Here is a 15,532-nt window from a genome sequence, read left to right as displayed (position 1 = left end):
AGTTCTGAAGTTCAGATTCGGTCCAGTAAAAGTTCTGAAGTTCAGTTTCGGTCCAGTACAAAGTTCTGAAGTTCAGTTTTCGGTCAGTACAAAGTTCTGAAGTTCAGTTTTCGGTCCAGTACAAAGTCTGAAGTTCAGTTTCGGTTAAGTACAAAGTTCTGAAGTTCAGTTTCGGTCAGTACAAAGTTCTGAAGTTCAGTTTCAGTCAGCACAAAGTTCTGACGTTCAGTTTCGGTCAGTACAAAGTTCTGAAGTTCGGTTTCGGTCAGTACAAAGTTCTGAAGTTCAGTTACGGCCCAATACAAAGTTCTGAAGTTCAGTTTCGGTCCAAGTACAAAGTTCTGAGAAGTTCAGTTTCAGTCAAGCACAAAGTTCTGAAGGTCAGTTTCGGTCTAGTACAAAGTTCTGAAGTTCAGTTTCGGTCCAGTACAAAAAGTTTCAGTTTCGGAAGTATAAAGTTCTGGAAGTTCAGTTTCGGTCAAGCACTAAGTTCTGAAGTTCAGTTTCGCCAAAAGTCAGTACAAAGTTCTGAAGTTCAGTTTCGCGTCGTAAGTACAAAGTTCGGAAGTTCAGTTTCGGTCAGTACAAAGTTCTGAAGTTCAGTTTCGGTCAAGTACAAAGTTCTGAAGTTCAGTTTCGGTCAAGCACAAAGATCTGAAGTTCAGTTTCAGTCCAGTACAAAGTTCTGAAGTTTATTTACGGTCACACGTACAAAGTTCTGAAGTTCATTGATGGTCAAGTACAAAGTTTTGAAATTCATTTACGGTCCAGTACAAAGTTCTGAAGTTCATTTACGGTCCAGTACAAAGTTCTGAAGTTCATTTACGGTCCAGTACAAAGTTCTGAAGTTCATTTACGGTCCAGTACAAAGTTCCGAAGTTCATTTACGGTCCAGTACAAAGTTCTGAAGTTGATTTACGGTCAAGTACAAAGTTCTGAAGTTCAGTTTCGGCTCAGTATTAAGTTCTGAAGTTCATTTACGGTCCAGTACAAAGCTCTGAAGTTCATTTACGGTCAAGTACAAAGTTCTGAAGTTCAGTTCCGGCTCAGTATTAAGTTCTGAAGTTCATTTACGGTCCAGTACAAAGTTCTGACGTTCATTTTCGGTCAAGTACAAAGTTCTAAAATTCAGTTTCGGTTGAGTACAAAGTTCTGAAGTTCATTTTCGGTCAAGTACAAAGTTCTGAAGTTCATTTTCGGTCTAATATAAAGTTCTGAAGTTTATTTGCGGTCCAGTACAATGTTCTGAAGTTCAGTTTCGGTCCAGTACAAAGTTCTGAAGTTCATTTTCGGTCCAGTACAAAGTTCTGAAGTTTAGTTACGGTCAAGTACAAAGTTCTGAAGTTCATTTTCGGTCGAGTACAAAGTTCTGAAGTTCAGTTTCGGTCAAGTACAAAGTTCTGAAGTTCAGTTTCGGTCGAGTACAAAGTTCTGAAGTTCATTTCCGGTCGAGTACAAAGTTCTGAAGTTCTTTTTCGGTCGAGTACAAAGTTCTGAAGTTCAGTTTCGGTCCAGTACAAAGTTCTGAAGTTCAGTTTCGGTCGAGTACAAAGTTCTGAAGTTCATTTTCGGTCGAGTACAAAGTTCTGAAGTTCAGTTTCGGTCCAGTACAAAGTTCTGAAGTTCAGTTTCGGTCAAGTACAAAGTTCTGAAGTTCAGTTTCGGACGAGTACAAAGTTCCGAAGTTCAGTTTCGCTCCAGTACAAAGTTCTGAAGTTCAGCTTCGGTCAAGTACAAAGTTCTGAAGTTCAGTTTCGGTCATGTATAAAGTTCTGAAGTTCAGTTTCTGTCCAGTACAAAGTTCTGAAGTTCAGTTTCGGTCCAGTACAAAGTTCTGAAGTTCAGTTTCGGTCAAGTACAAAGATCTGAAGTTCAGTTTTGGTCAAGTAGAAAGTTCTGAAGTTCAAAGTTTCTGAATTTCAGTTTCGGTCCAGTACAAAGTTCTGAAGTTTAGTTTCGGTCAAGTACAAAGTTCTGAAGTTCAGTTTTGGTCAAGTAGAAAGTTCTGAAGTTCAAAGTTTCTGAATTTCAGTTTCGGTCACGTACAAAGTTCTGAAGTTCAGTTTCGCCGAAGTCGAGTACAAAGTTCTGAAGTTCAGTTTCGGTCAAGTACAAAGTTCTGAAGTTCAGTTTCGGTTTAGTACAAAGTTCTGAAGTTCAGTTTCGGTCAGGTACAAAGTTCTGAAGTTCAGTTACGGTCCAGTACAAAGTTCCAACGTTCATTTTCGGTCCGGTATAAAGTTCTGAAGTTCAGTTTTGGTCAAGTACAAAGTTCTGACGTTCAGTTTCGGTCCAGTACAAAGTTCTGACGTTCAGTTACGGTCCATTGCAACGTTCTGAAGTTCAGTTACGGTCAAGTACAAAGTTCTGAAGTTCAGTTACGGTCCAGTGCAACGTTCTAAAGTTCAGTTACGGTTCAGTACAAAGTTCTGAAGTTCAGTTACTGTCCAGTACAAAGTTCTGAAGTTCAGTTTCGGTCCAGTGCAACATTCTGAAGTTCAGTTACGGTCCAGTACAAAGTTCTGAAGTTCAGTTACGTTGCTGTTCAAGAGTGTGCTTAAAGCACTCCTGCCTGCTAAAATCTTCTAAGGAGAGAAGGTACCTACAATTGCTGGACAATAATGCTGATTGTCTATCAGGTTTTTTTTACGCAACATCTTTTAAGGAGACCGGAATATATATTTTTTTTCAGTCCAATTGTTTTAGATTTTTTTTTTATGTTTTATCTTTCTGTAAGTCAGCTTACCAGCAGACGCACGCCAAAGTACGTTACTTTCGTCCTTCCTCCATCCCAAAAAATCTAAAAAAATGGGATTTAAAAAAAAATCCCACTGTTTTTAGATTTTTTTTTTTTTTTGTGGGAGGAAAGACGAAAGTAGCGTATATTCAGAATATACAACTTGGTTTGTTTATTCCTCTGCAATTCCCTCTTTCCCACCTGGGAATTTGTACATCTAGAAATAGCATCGTTTCATTGTCTCAAAGTCAATTGTTTCAATACTTACGCAGATTTTCTTGCAATGCTTCTGTGAACTATTTATTTATCTTCTTGGATAGGTGACTGAAGAAGGCTTTAACAGGTCCGTCAAACTGATTGATGCGGTTGATATCCAGTGGATGGAGTGTCCTGAATACTCAGCTGAAATAAAAAAAAAGAGAAATAAATTGGCTTGACCTGACAACAGGTCATTCAACTGAAAAAAAACTGGATATTAATTAGGTAATTGAAAATATGAGCTTTTTAAAAAAATGAATGATTTGTTAATTATTCAGAGCACAGTCAGTAATTAAATAAATAAGAAAGAATTATTTGTTAACTATTCAGAGCACAGTAAGTAATGAAATGAATAAGAAATAATTAACATTATCGCCCATAAGGCGGCATCTGTCAGGTCTAGTCGAGAACCTTCCCTGTGAGTCAGAGAGAGAGAGAGAGAGAGAGAGAGAGAGAGAGAGAGAGAGAGAGAGGTGTTACGGAACAATTCCCCGTACAGCGAGAGACGGACAATTCCCAGACCTCCAGGATTATTTATAAACTTTATAATACCTTCAGGAGGCCTGAATAATTGTTGTACAATAGTATATATATATATATATATATATATATATATATATATATATATATATATATATATATAGATAGATATATAGATATACATACACATATATATTTTTATATCTATATCATGTATCTCAGTTTATTGTTTTTTTCACTTAACTGTTTATTGTTATCACTCTAGTGGACGTGGTAATTAGTCTTCCCATCATTTCTTTGAGATTATGCACAGAATCAATCTCTCTCTCTCTCTCTCTCTCTCTCTCTCTCTCTCTCTCTCTCTATATATATATATATATATATATATATATATATATATATATATATATATATATATATATATATATATATATATATATATATATATATATATATATATATATATATATATATATATGTGTGTGTGTGTGTGTGTGTGTGTGTGTGTGTGTGTGTACATACATACACACACATATTATATATATATATATATATATATATATATATATATATATATATATATATATATATATATATATATATATATATATATATATATATATATATACACATGCATATGCACACAGTATATAAACATTACAAGCGTAACTACAACACGTCGGTTACCTTATGACTAAGCAAATTGTAGATAGACATAAAACCCCCCAACAGTGGAAGAGATTTTAGTTCATTTTGTCAAAACAGCGCCTTTGAAGCTAGAAAACCTTTGCCAATAAAAATGGGGGCGTGGCTTTAGCGCCCGATCTCTCTTGGTATTTGCTAGAAACCTGGAAGTTTCTACTTATCTAACTGGTCTAGACTGACCTGTGGCGAAATCGATGGTCTAGGCACAGTCTTCTGCATGAGTCCTGGAGCGACTTCGGCATCTACTTTTTCCAGATCCCTTTCCAGGGATCTTGGGATCGTGCCTAGTGTTCCTGTGATTAGGGGTACAATTTCCACTGGCATATCTCATATCCTTCTTATTTAGATTTTCAGGCCCTTGATACCGATCAATTTTTTCTCTTTCTCTCTCACCTACTCTGGTGTCCCATGGTATTGCCACATCAGTGAGTGATACTTTCTTCTTGATTTGGTCTATCAGCGTCAAGTCTGGTCTATTGGCACGTATCACCCTATCTGTTCTGATGCCATAGTCCCAGAGGATCTTTGCCTGGTCGTTTTCTATCACTCCCCCAGGTTGGTGTCCCTACCACTCATTACTGCAAGCTAGCTGGTGTGTCTTGCACAGGCTCCAGTGGAGGGCTTTTGCTTAGAGTCATGCCTCTTTTTGTACTGGTTTTAAGGTGAACCCTTTTCATATGCCGATTTGTGGCTAGTCCATGAAAAGTACTATTATTGTTATAAATATTATTATTATTGTTATTATTTAGACGGTGAACTATATCCATATGGAACAAGCCGCTAACTTGAAATTCAAGCTTCCAGAGAATACGGTGTTCATTTGAAAGAAGTAACGGAAGGTAATGGGAAATGCAGAAAGAAGAAATCATTCATTAGAAAATAAAAAAAAGACCAATTAACAAACTGATAAATAAATAGATAAAAGTGTAAGTAAACTATTAAAATACAATGAGAATTGTTTTGGGATAGTGAGCGTTGCACCTTCGCTTGAACTATTGAAGTACCTTTCAGAAGGTCGAATTCTTTGTCTTATTTTGTTTTCAATGCCATTTGCTAAAGGCAAGTTTAACACCGTATATGTATATATATATATATTATATATATATTACATATATATAGTATGTATATAATATATACATACTATATATATGTAATATATATATATATACTGTATATATTATATATTATATAATATATATACAGTATATATGTGTGTATGTGTACATATATTTTTTATTTATATATATATATATATATATATATATATATATATATATATATATATATATATATATATATATATATATATATATATATATATATATATATATATAATCACCATGTTCCTATATTTTTCTTCTTTGAGAGAGAGAGAGAGAGAGAGAGATCTACCTTAGACTGTAAGTTGATGGTAACATTCTATCGAGATTATGCTTAGTCTTGAGTTTATAATTTTTTTCGTTATATATATACGTATGTATATATATTGTATATACATATACATATGTACAGTATATATATTATATATACATATGTGTATAAATATATATATATATATACATATATATATGTATATGTATGTATATATACTGTATATACTGTACATATATAATTTATATATATATATATATATATATATATATATATATATATATATATATATATATATATATATATATATATATATATATATATATATATATATATATATATATATATATATATATATATATATATATATATATATGTATCTATATGTACAGCATGTATGTATGTATTTTTATATATTTATATTTATTTATTTATTTACTTATTTGTAAATACAAATGACTGTATTACCTGTACCGTAACATGTTGCAAAATTGCACCTGAAATTCACGCTGTTTTGTAATTCGCACTTATGTACGCTGTTGGGAAAACTGTACCGAAATTCATGATTCACCATCATAAACAGGCGTCACACGAGGTCTGGTCATCTAAATCTAACTTCCTCTGGAATCCGCCAAGGCTGAACGCAGGACGGCAATAGCATTAATAATGATAATTTCTCCATATTATTAATTTGTCTGTAAGCTTCTGTAGTTCCGAGTGATCTACTTTCTTAATTATCTACGTATATGTTAAATTAATCTTTTAGCGCCAGTCATGAACGGGGGCTTCTTGGGTTTTTCAAATTACACAAAAAATAGAAATGATAATGATTCCCAGACCTTGTGGTATTTGGAAAAAGCACTTACCGGCATTTCACCACAATAAGCTTCGATCAGAGTGCTTTGGCAAGTGCTCTCTCTCTCTCTCTCTCTCTCTCTCTCTCTCTCTCTCTCTCTCTCTCTCTCTCTCTCTCTCTATATATATATATATATATATATATATATATATATATATATATATATATGTGTGTGTGTGTGTGTGTGTGTGTGTGTGTGTGTGTGTGTGTGTGTGTATGTATATATATAAATTAGAACTGTTCTCCAGCTTTCCCTTTTTAAAAATGATGACTTATTTTCAGAAAAAAAAGTTCTTGACAGTTATTCAAAAAGAATTCCCGGCGCTGAACCTTAAAATCGTTCCAAAAAAAATCCATTAACGATCGGATCTCTGTCCAAAACGAAAGACCGCCTTAGTCCTCTTCTAAAATCCAATGTAATTTATAAATATTTATAAATATACGTGACCGAGATGTGATCACGGGACTTATGTGGGTTGTACGAGGAGGTTAAGTTAAGTATACCTTAGTTTAACCAGACCACTGAGCTGATTAACAGCGCTCCTAGGGCTGGCCCGAAGGATTAGATGTATTTTACGTGGCTAAGAACCAGTTGGTTACCTAGCAACGGGACCAACAGCTTATTGTGGAATCCGAACCACATTATAACGAGAAATTAATTTCTATTGCCAGAAGTAAATTTCTCTAATTCTTCATTGGCCGGTCGGAGAATCGAACGCGGGCCCAGCAGAGTGCTAGCCGAGAGCGATACCCACCCGTCGAATGAGGAACTTTGTACGAGGAGGTGACTCAAAGTGAGAACAGAATCTCACAGGGGCGTAAGTTTTGGAACGGGCAGTAGATTAACAATCTCGAACAGTCAAATATTAGGAACCACTCTAAGTTATGTAAAACATATATTGATGATCAGGATTTTGCAATTATAAGTCAAGCACATAATGAAAACGACCTAACAATCTTGGAGTCCATTATGATAAAAAAGATAGTTCCGTCTTTAAATACGCAAACCTCTTCCTCTGTTCAGTTGTTTCTCGCCTAAGGTGCGTTGTTTGTTTTTACGAAATTCTTTCAGTCACTGCCCGTACAGAATGACCTCACTTTTCCAGTGTTTTATGTAATTTCACTGTTTTTAGAATCTTAAAGCTATTTTGTACATATGTTTAATGTTTAGTGTAATTTCCTGATTTAAGATGTTCATAAATCATTTTCAAATTTTCGACATGCTGGTGTTGATTGAATTGTATTAAATATTGCGTAATTTCTGTGGATTATCCAGTGCTTGGTTTTAAAGTTCGCGTTCGTATATTTATTAAAGCCTTGAGGATGCGACTATGAGTCGTGAAACGTTAATGTACCTGGAGTATGATGCCTTTCCTATGGTTCCCTGAATATATATATATATATATATATATATATATATATATATATATATATATATATATATATATATATATATATATATATATATATATATATATATATATATGTATATATATATATAGATATATATATATATATATATATATATATATATATATATATATGTGTGTGTGTGTGTGTGTATGTATGTATATGTATGTGTATATGTGTGTGTATATACATTACATATATATATATATATATATATATATATATATATATATATATATATATATATGTATTTATATACATGTGTACATGTTATATATATTATATATATATATATTTTTACCTACCGTTTTTATATTTTTTGTGACCCAATTTAATTTTTTAACCGATCTCTAACATTTTCTTTTTGTGGTCTTAGTACATTTTTTTTTTTTAAATATTTCTTCCATGTGGCCCGTAGTTTTTTTTTTTTTTTTTTAGACTTTTTGTGGCCCCAATTACACTTTTTAATCTGCTTCTAACATTTCCACCTTTGGTCCTAGTAAAGTTTTTTTGTAACATTTTAAAAATTTTCTCAATGTGACCCGTAGTTTTTCTGAAACTTAAATTTTTGTGTGGCCACTATTATATTTTTTATAAAACATACCTATTACATTTTCTTTATGTGGTCCTAGCAATCATTTTAATTTTCAGACATTTCCTCAATGTGGAACATAGTTTGTTTTGAGTTTTCTGTAAAAGAAAACTATTGTGCCGGCTTTGTCTGTCCGTCCGCACTTTATTCTGTTCGCACTTTTTTCTGTCCACATTTTTTCTGTCCGCCCTCAGATCTTAAAAACTACTGAGGCTAGAGGGCTGCAAATTGGTATGTTGATCATCCACCGTCCAGTCACCAAACATACCAAACTGCAGCCCTCTAGCCTCAATAGTTTTGGTTTTATTTTGGGTTAAAGTTAGCAGTAATCGTGCTTCTGGCAGTGATATAGGATAGACCGCCACTGGGCCGTGGTTAAAGATTCATGGGCCTCGGCTCATACAGCATTATACCGAGACCACCGAAAGATAGATCTGTTTTCGGTGGCCTTGATTATACTCTGTACAAAAAAACTCGATTGCGCTGAAGAAACTCGGCGCGTTTTTTTACTTGTTTATCTTGAAACTTCCTAAATGTTTTTGGTCTTTTATCACATTTTTCTTGAACCCATCTCTTACCATTTTATTTTTGTGGTTCTGGTACATCTTTCAACTTTTTAAAAATTTTATCAGTGTGGCGTTTCTATTTTTTTGTGTGGCCCAATTGCATTTTTTTTCGTTAAACCCTTTACTAAATATTAACTTTTTAAATCTGGCTGCACGTGAAATTTTTAATTTGGTCTCATGATTTAATGATAGCAATCCCGATTTTAAATTTGTTTTTTTTTATTTTACTCAAGGATTTGAACTGTCCAGCTCAGTGAGCACATTTCAAAATAATTAATGTGAACACATTTTTAGGGCTAACATTAATGAGGAAAATTTTTTAAAAAATTGAACACTTGAAGAAAAATAGAACAATTTGAAAATATATAACAATTAATAAAAATAACCTTAATCGCATTACACCACGGCAGCAAAAACCAGATAACGTCTTTTGCGGGTTATCGTACATCCGCCCTCGAGGGAGATTATCGTACATCTGGCTCTGCCACTGTTCCTCTCTCATTAGCACACATTTGCTTAGTTATCGAAGAACCCGATAACTTTATATCTTGGTCCCGTTCGGCATATCGTCTTGAACAAATAATACGTCTTGTGAACATTCTTGTTTGATGCGTTTTGACAGTTCGCGACGCCAGGGTTGGCATAAGACACCCCCCACCCCACCCTACATCCCCGTCCGCGCATTACGTCACATGTTAGTCAGATATACAGAGATGTCTTTTTTTTTTTTGTTCTGGAAAGGGATTTCTGATATGGAAAGATAATCGCTGTTCAGTCAAATAAATTTGACAGTTGCAACCCCAGAAAAGTTAGGGAGAGAGAGAGAGACGGGGCTTGAACGTTTAAGCAATCAGATGATGTATTGCAAAGAATGAAAGTTTCAGTTACTAAGCGGCTGCCAAATGTAATATACAAAAATAAATAGATCATTAAATAAAAAATCTACTGTAGCCTGATCCTGTTTACTAAAATCTTGGCACGCATTGCTAATAACGAGGTCCACTGTTTGTGAAATTTTCAGAAGATTCCATACGTAAATTATTTTGCAATCCTGCTGACCAAAAATTTTGCATAATCCTGTTGGCCAAATGTTTTGATTAGTAAATTCTCATTGCCAAACTTTTCTGGGATGAAATTGCTAACCAAAATTTTTGCTCAGTACTGCTAAGCAAATTTTCTTATAATCCTGCTAACCGAAATATTGCATAATCCTGTTGGCCAAATGTTTTGAGTAATCCTCTTTACCAAAATTTTTTGGCGTTGAATTGCTAACCAAAATTTTTGTTCAATACTGCTAGCCAAAATTTTGCATAATCCTGTTAGAGAAAATATTGCATGATCTTGATAACCAAAATTTGGCATAATCCTGTTGGTCAAATTTTGAGTAATTCTCTACAAAAATTTTTTGGTATTAAGTTGCTAAGCAAAATTTTGCACAGTCCTTCTAACCAGAATTTTGCATAATCCTGCGTACTAAAATTTTGCGTGATCCTGTTGGCCAGATGTTTTGAGTAATTCTCTTTTCCAAAATTTTCTGCATTAAGTTCATAACCAAAAATTTTGCATAATCCTGCTAACCAGAATTTTGCACAATCCTGTTAACCAAAATTTAGCGTACCCCTGCTGACCATTTTTTTCACAATCCTGCTAAGCAAAATTTTGCATAACCCTGCTGACCAAAATATTTGCACAATTCTGCCGACCAAAATTTTTGCGCAATCCTGCTAGCCAAAATTTTTCATAACCCTGCTGACCAAATTATTTGCATAATGCCGCCAACCAAAATTTTGTCAATATAAATGTCTTTGTAGTTAATGGCAAACATAAATGTTCCTTCAATTAATATCAGGTAAGTTTCTCCAGTTAATGTTAACATAAATGTTTTTCTGGTTAATGCCAGCGTAAATTGTTTTCTTGGTAATGTCAGCACAAATAAATGGCTTTACCTATTAATGTCAGCAGAAATTATTTTTCCAGTTAATGTCAACATAAATGTTTTTGTGGTTAGCATTAACATAAATGTATTTATGGTTAATGTTAACATAAATGTTTTCCCGTTAATGTCAACATAAATGTTTTTCCTGTAAATATCATCATAAATTATTTTCCCATTAATGTTAACATTTTCCAGTTAATGCCGACACAAATGTTTTTCCCGTTAATGTCACCGTAAATTATTTTCTCGCTAATCTCAGCATGAATGTTTTTCCGTTTAATGTTAACGGAAATGTTTTTTTTCAGTTAATGGCAACATAAAATATTTTCCCGTTAATATCAGCATAAATGTTTTCCCATTAATTTTAACATAAATGTTTTAAAAGTTGTCATCACAAATTATTTTCCCGTTAATGTCAGCATAAATGTTCTTCCGGTTAATATCAACGTAAATGTTTGTTCAGTTAATGTCAGCATAAAGTATTCTCCCGTTATTTTCCCGTTATTGTCAACATAAATGTTTTTCCCGTTAATTTCAACATAAATGTTTTTCTGGTTAATGTCGGCATAAATTATTTTCCCGTTAATGTCAGCATGAATGTTTTTCCGGTTAATGTCAACATAAATGGTTTTCCTGTTATTGTCAACATAAATGTTTTTACAGCTAATGTCAGCATAAATTATTTCCCCTTTAATGTCAACATAAATGTCTTTCCGGTTAATGCCAGCATATATGTTTTTCCCATTAATGTCAGCATAAATGTTTTTCTGGTTAATGTCAGCATAAATGTTTTTACGGTTAATGTCAGCATAAATGGTTTTCCGGTTAATGTCAGCATAAATGTTTTTTTTTCGGTTAATGCCAGCATAAATGTTTTTCCGGTTAATGTCAACATAAATGTTTTTCTGGTTAATGTCAACATAAATGGTTTTCCTGTTAATGTCAGCATAAATGTTTTTCCGTTTAATGTCAACATAAATATTTTTCCAGTTAATGTCAACATAAATATTTTTCCGGTTAATGTCAACATAAATATTTTTCCGGTTAATGTCAACATAAATATTTTTCCGGTTAATGTCAGCATAAACGTTTTAGATGGTACCCTTTAAATAGCCCCATTCCTTGTTACAATCAAGAGTTCAAATGATTCATAGGTCATCGTTGCCCTTTTTTTTATAGCGTTTGATTGCGTCAGCAAATAGCTTCTGCGGACTTTATGATTAATCATATTTCAATTATTAGTTTTTGTTTGTTTCTTTTATTTCGTTGCGTTTTACGTCTTTGGTGAAAGGTTAAATGAAATGAGAGTAGATGTTATATTAAAAGGTCATCAGTTACTGAGAGAACGAAACTTGAGTGATATAAAAAAAAAACTTAGGTAATTGTTGCATATTTGCTGCATTCGCTTGTAATATTTTGACATATTTTGCTCTTTTTGAAATTGAATTTTTGAGAACTAAGCATGTATTTTTATGGTCATCATATATATATATATATATATATATATATATATATATATATATATATATATATATATATATATATATATATATATATATATATATATATATATATATATATAAAAGGATGTCCATAAAAAAACATGCTTATACTCAAAAATTCAATTTCAAAACAGCAAAATATGTAAAAATATTACAAACATAAACATATACATATATATATATATATATATATATATATATATATATATATATATATATATATATACATGTGTGTGTGTGTGTGTGTGTGTGTAAAATATACACACACATATATATATATATATATACATATATATACAGTACATATATATATATACATATATATATATATATATATATATATATATATATATATATATATATATATATATATATATATATATATATATATATACAGTATATATATATATATATATATATATATATATATATATATATATATATATATATATATGCATACATATACAGTATATATTATTTCGAAGCTTCTGGGGAAGACCTCAGCATAATCTAACTGTCTGGAATATCACCATCGAATATTTCTCTTAGTCATGACCCATGCATACTTCTATACATTTTTGCAGAACTGAATTGTAAAGGAAATATAGAATTATTATTATTATCATCACTAATCAAAAGATGAACCCTATCCATGCTGAACAAGCCCACAGGGGCCAATGACTTGAAATTTAAGCTTCCAAAGAATATGGCGTTTATTTGATGGAAGTAACCGAATGTAACAGGAATTAAGAAGGAAGAGGTCAGTGCTTAGAAGACACATGACTATTATTGCACTGCAACCTGGAAATATATGAAAAAATAAAAAGCCCGCTACACAAAGTTGCATATCTAGTTTTTTTTTAATTTTAGTTATTATTATTATTGTCTAGGTTAAGGAAAAACGAATCTATCCTGGCAGAAGTGTGCGCTCCAATATTGGCATTATTGATATTGTTAATTTTAACATAAAGAGGTATTATTATTATTATTATTATTATTATTATTATTATTATTATTATTATTATTATTATTATTATTACACAGCCAATTAATGATGTAAACACTCTGGAACAGACAAAGTGAATTGCTTTGTTTGTGTCTCTGTCTATTCGTAACTATTTTGTTTATGCCTCTGTCTATTTGTAATTTTTTTGTGTGTTCATGTCTGTTCGTAATTATTTTGTTTGTGTCCCTGTCTAATCTCAATTACTTTGTTTCCGTCCCCTGACTATTCATAATAATTTTGTTTGTGTCCCTGTGTATTCGTAATTATTTTGTTTGTGTCCTGTCTGTTCATAATTGTTTTGTTTGTGTCCCTGTCTATTCGTAATTGTTTTGTTTGTGTCCCTGTCTATTCGTAATTGTTTTGTTTGTGTCCCTGTCTATTCGTAATTGTTTTGTTTATCTCCCTGTCTATTCGTAATTGTTTTGTTTGTGTCCCTGTCTATTCGTAATTGTTTTGTTTGTGTCCCTGTCTATTCGTAATTATTTTTTTTGTGTCCCTGTCTATTCGTAATTATTTTTGTTTGTGTCCCTGTCTATTCATAATTAGTTTGTGTCCTTGTCTATTCGTAATTATTTTGTTTGTGTCCCTGTCTATTCGTAATTATTTTGTTTGTGTCCCTGCCTGTTCGTAAATTTTTTGTTTGTCCCTGTCTATTCGTAATCACATTTTTGTGTCCTTGTCCATCCGTAACTACTTTGTGTCCCTGTCTATTATTTTGTTCATGTCCCCGTCTGTTCATAATTATTTTTTTTGTGTCCCTGTCTACTTCAAAGCGTGGAAGACAATGTTTAATGATATATTTTCTATGTCAGTTACCGCGCTGGATATCAATCCATTTAGTTGCACACCAAACAGCCAATCAATCAATATATTGTTGCACATTTATGTTGAGGCATTTAAACCCGTCAGCAAAATTACAGCTGACACTTTCGCCAAGTCGCCGTAGGGGGGTTATTGCCATCAGTGTACCTCATGCGGTGCACTGTAGGCATTACTTAAGGTTCTTTGCAGCTTGCCTTCGGCCCCTAGCTGCAACCCCTTTCGTTTCTTTTACTGCACCTCCTTCCATATTCTCTTTCTTCCATCTTACTTTCCACCCTCTCCTAACAATTGATTCATTGTGCAGTTGCGAGGTTTTCCTCCTGCTACACCTTTCAGACCTTTTACTGTCAATTTCCTTTTCATCGCTGAATGACCTCATAGGTCCCAGTGCTTAACCTTTGGCCTAAATTCTATACTCAATTCAATTCAGTTCTTTCGTCAAGTGTCAAAACAGCGTTTTGACAACTGTGGTTGTCGTTTGCTGTCTAACTACTTGGAGAGAAAATCCATATATTAAAATTTTGAATATAAATTTTAATTATACTTTTATCAACCTCGAAATGTGGTTATGATATCACTATATCATAGGTCACCTCAAAAATGCGGTCACATCTGATATATCGGTACTGATGAAATTACAATGCCAGTCGTGATTGAAAGATTTCTGTATAAAATTATATATAAAAATGTAAAAATGGTAACATTGAATATTTTATCACCAGACAGGAGGTGAGAAGGTTGTGGGGGAGATAAAATCTTCATATGTAGGGACAGGATGGGGTAATGGGGTGATTTTGGCTCATTACTTTGTACTTGTATCAGCTACGAGAAGATGGAAATAATAATAATAATAATAATAATAATAATAATAATAATAATAGTAATAATAATAATAATAATAATAATAATAATAATAATAATGACCTATTATTATTATTATTATTATTATTATTATTATTATTATTATTTATTATTATTATCAAGAAGTCAGTCCTTTAGTACACGGATATATCTTTTTATTTTTATTTATTTATTTATTTATTTATTTATTTATTTATTTATTTATTTATTATTATTATTATTATTATTATTATTATTATTATTATTATTATTATTATTATTATTATTATTATTATTATTAAGACGTCAGTCCTTTAGTACACAGATATATCTTTTTATTGTATTTATTTATTTATTTATTATTATTATTATTATTATTATTATTATTATTATTATTATTATTATTATTATTATTATTATTATTATTATTATTATTATCAAGATGTCAGTC

The 15,532-nt window shown here is 32.0% G+C and overlaps 1 protein-coding gene across 1 annotated transcript in view; it reads right to left on the bottom strand.

Annotated features, from left to right (window-relative positions):
* The window catches only part of LOC136851401 (phospholipid scramblase 1-like), a 45,408-nt gene that overhangs the window by 22,620 nt on the left and 7,256 nt on the right, over positions 1 to 15,532 (bottom strand). The window contains exon 2 of the mRNA XM_067125478.1: positions 3,006 to 3,139. The gene's annotated coding sequence lies outside the window, so the exon portion shown is untranslated. The remainder of the gene's footprint in view (positions 1 to 3,005; positions 3,140 to 15,532) is intronic.

This window comes from Macrobrachium rosenbergii, chromosome 23, assembly GCF_040412425.1.
Source record: "Macrobrachium rosenbergii isolate ZJJX-2024 chromosome 23, ASM4041242v1, whole genome shotgun sequence".
In the NCBI taxonomy this organism is placed as follows: Eukaryota; Metazoa; Arthropoda; class Malacostraca; order Decapoda; family Palaemonidae; genus Macrobrachium; species Macrobrachium rosenbergii.
Note: the sequence above shows the minus strand (reverse complement) of the source record. Positions and strands in the feature narration are given on the sequence as shown.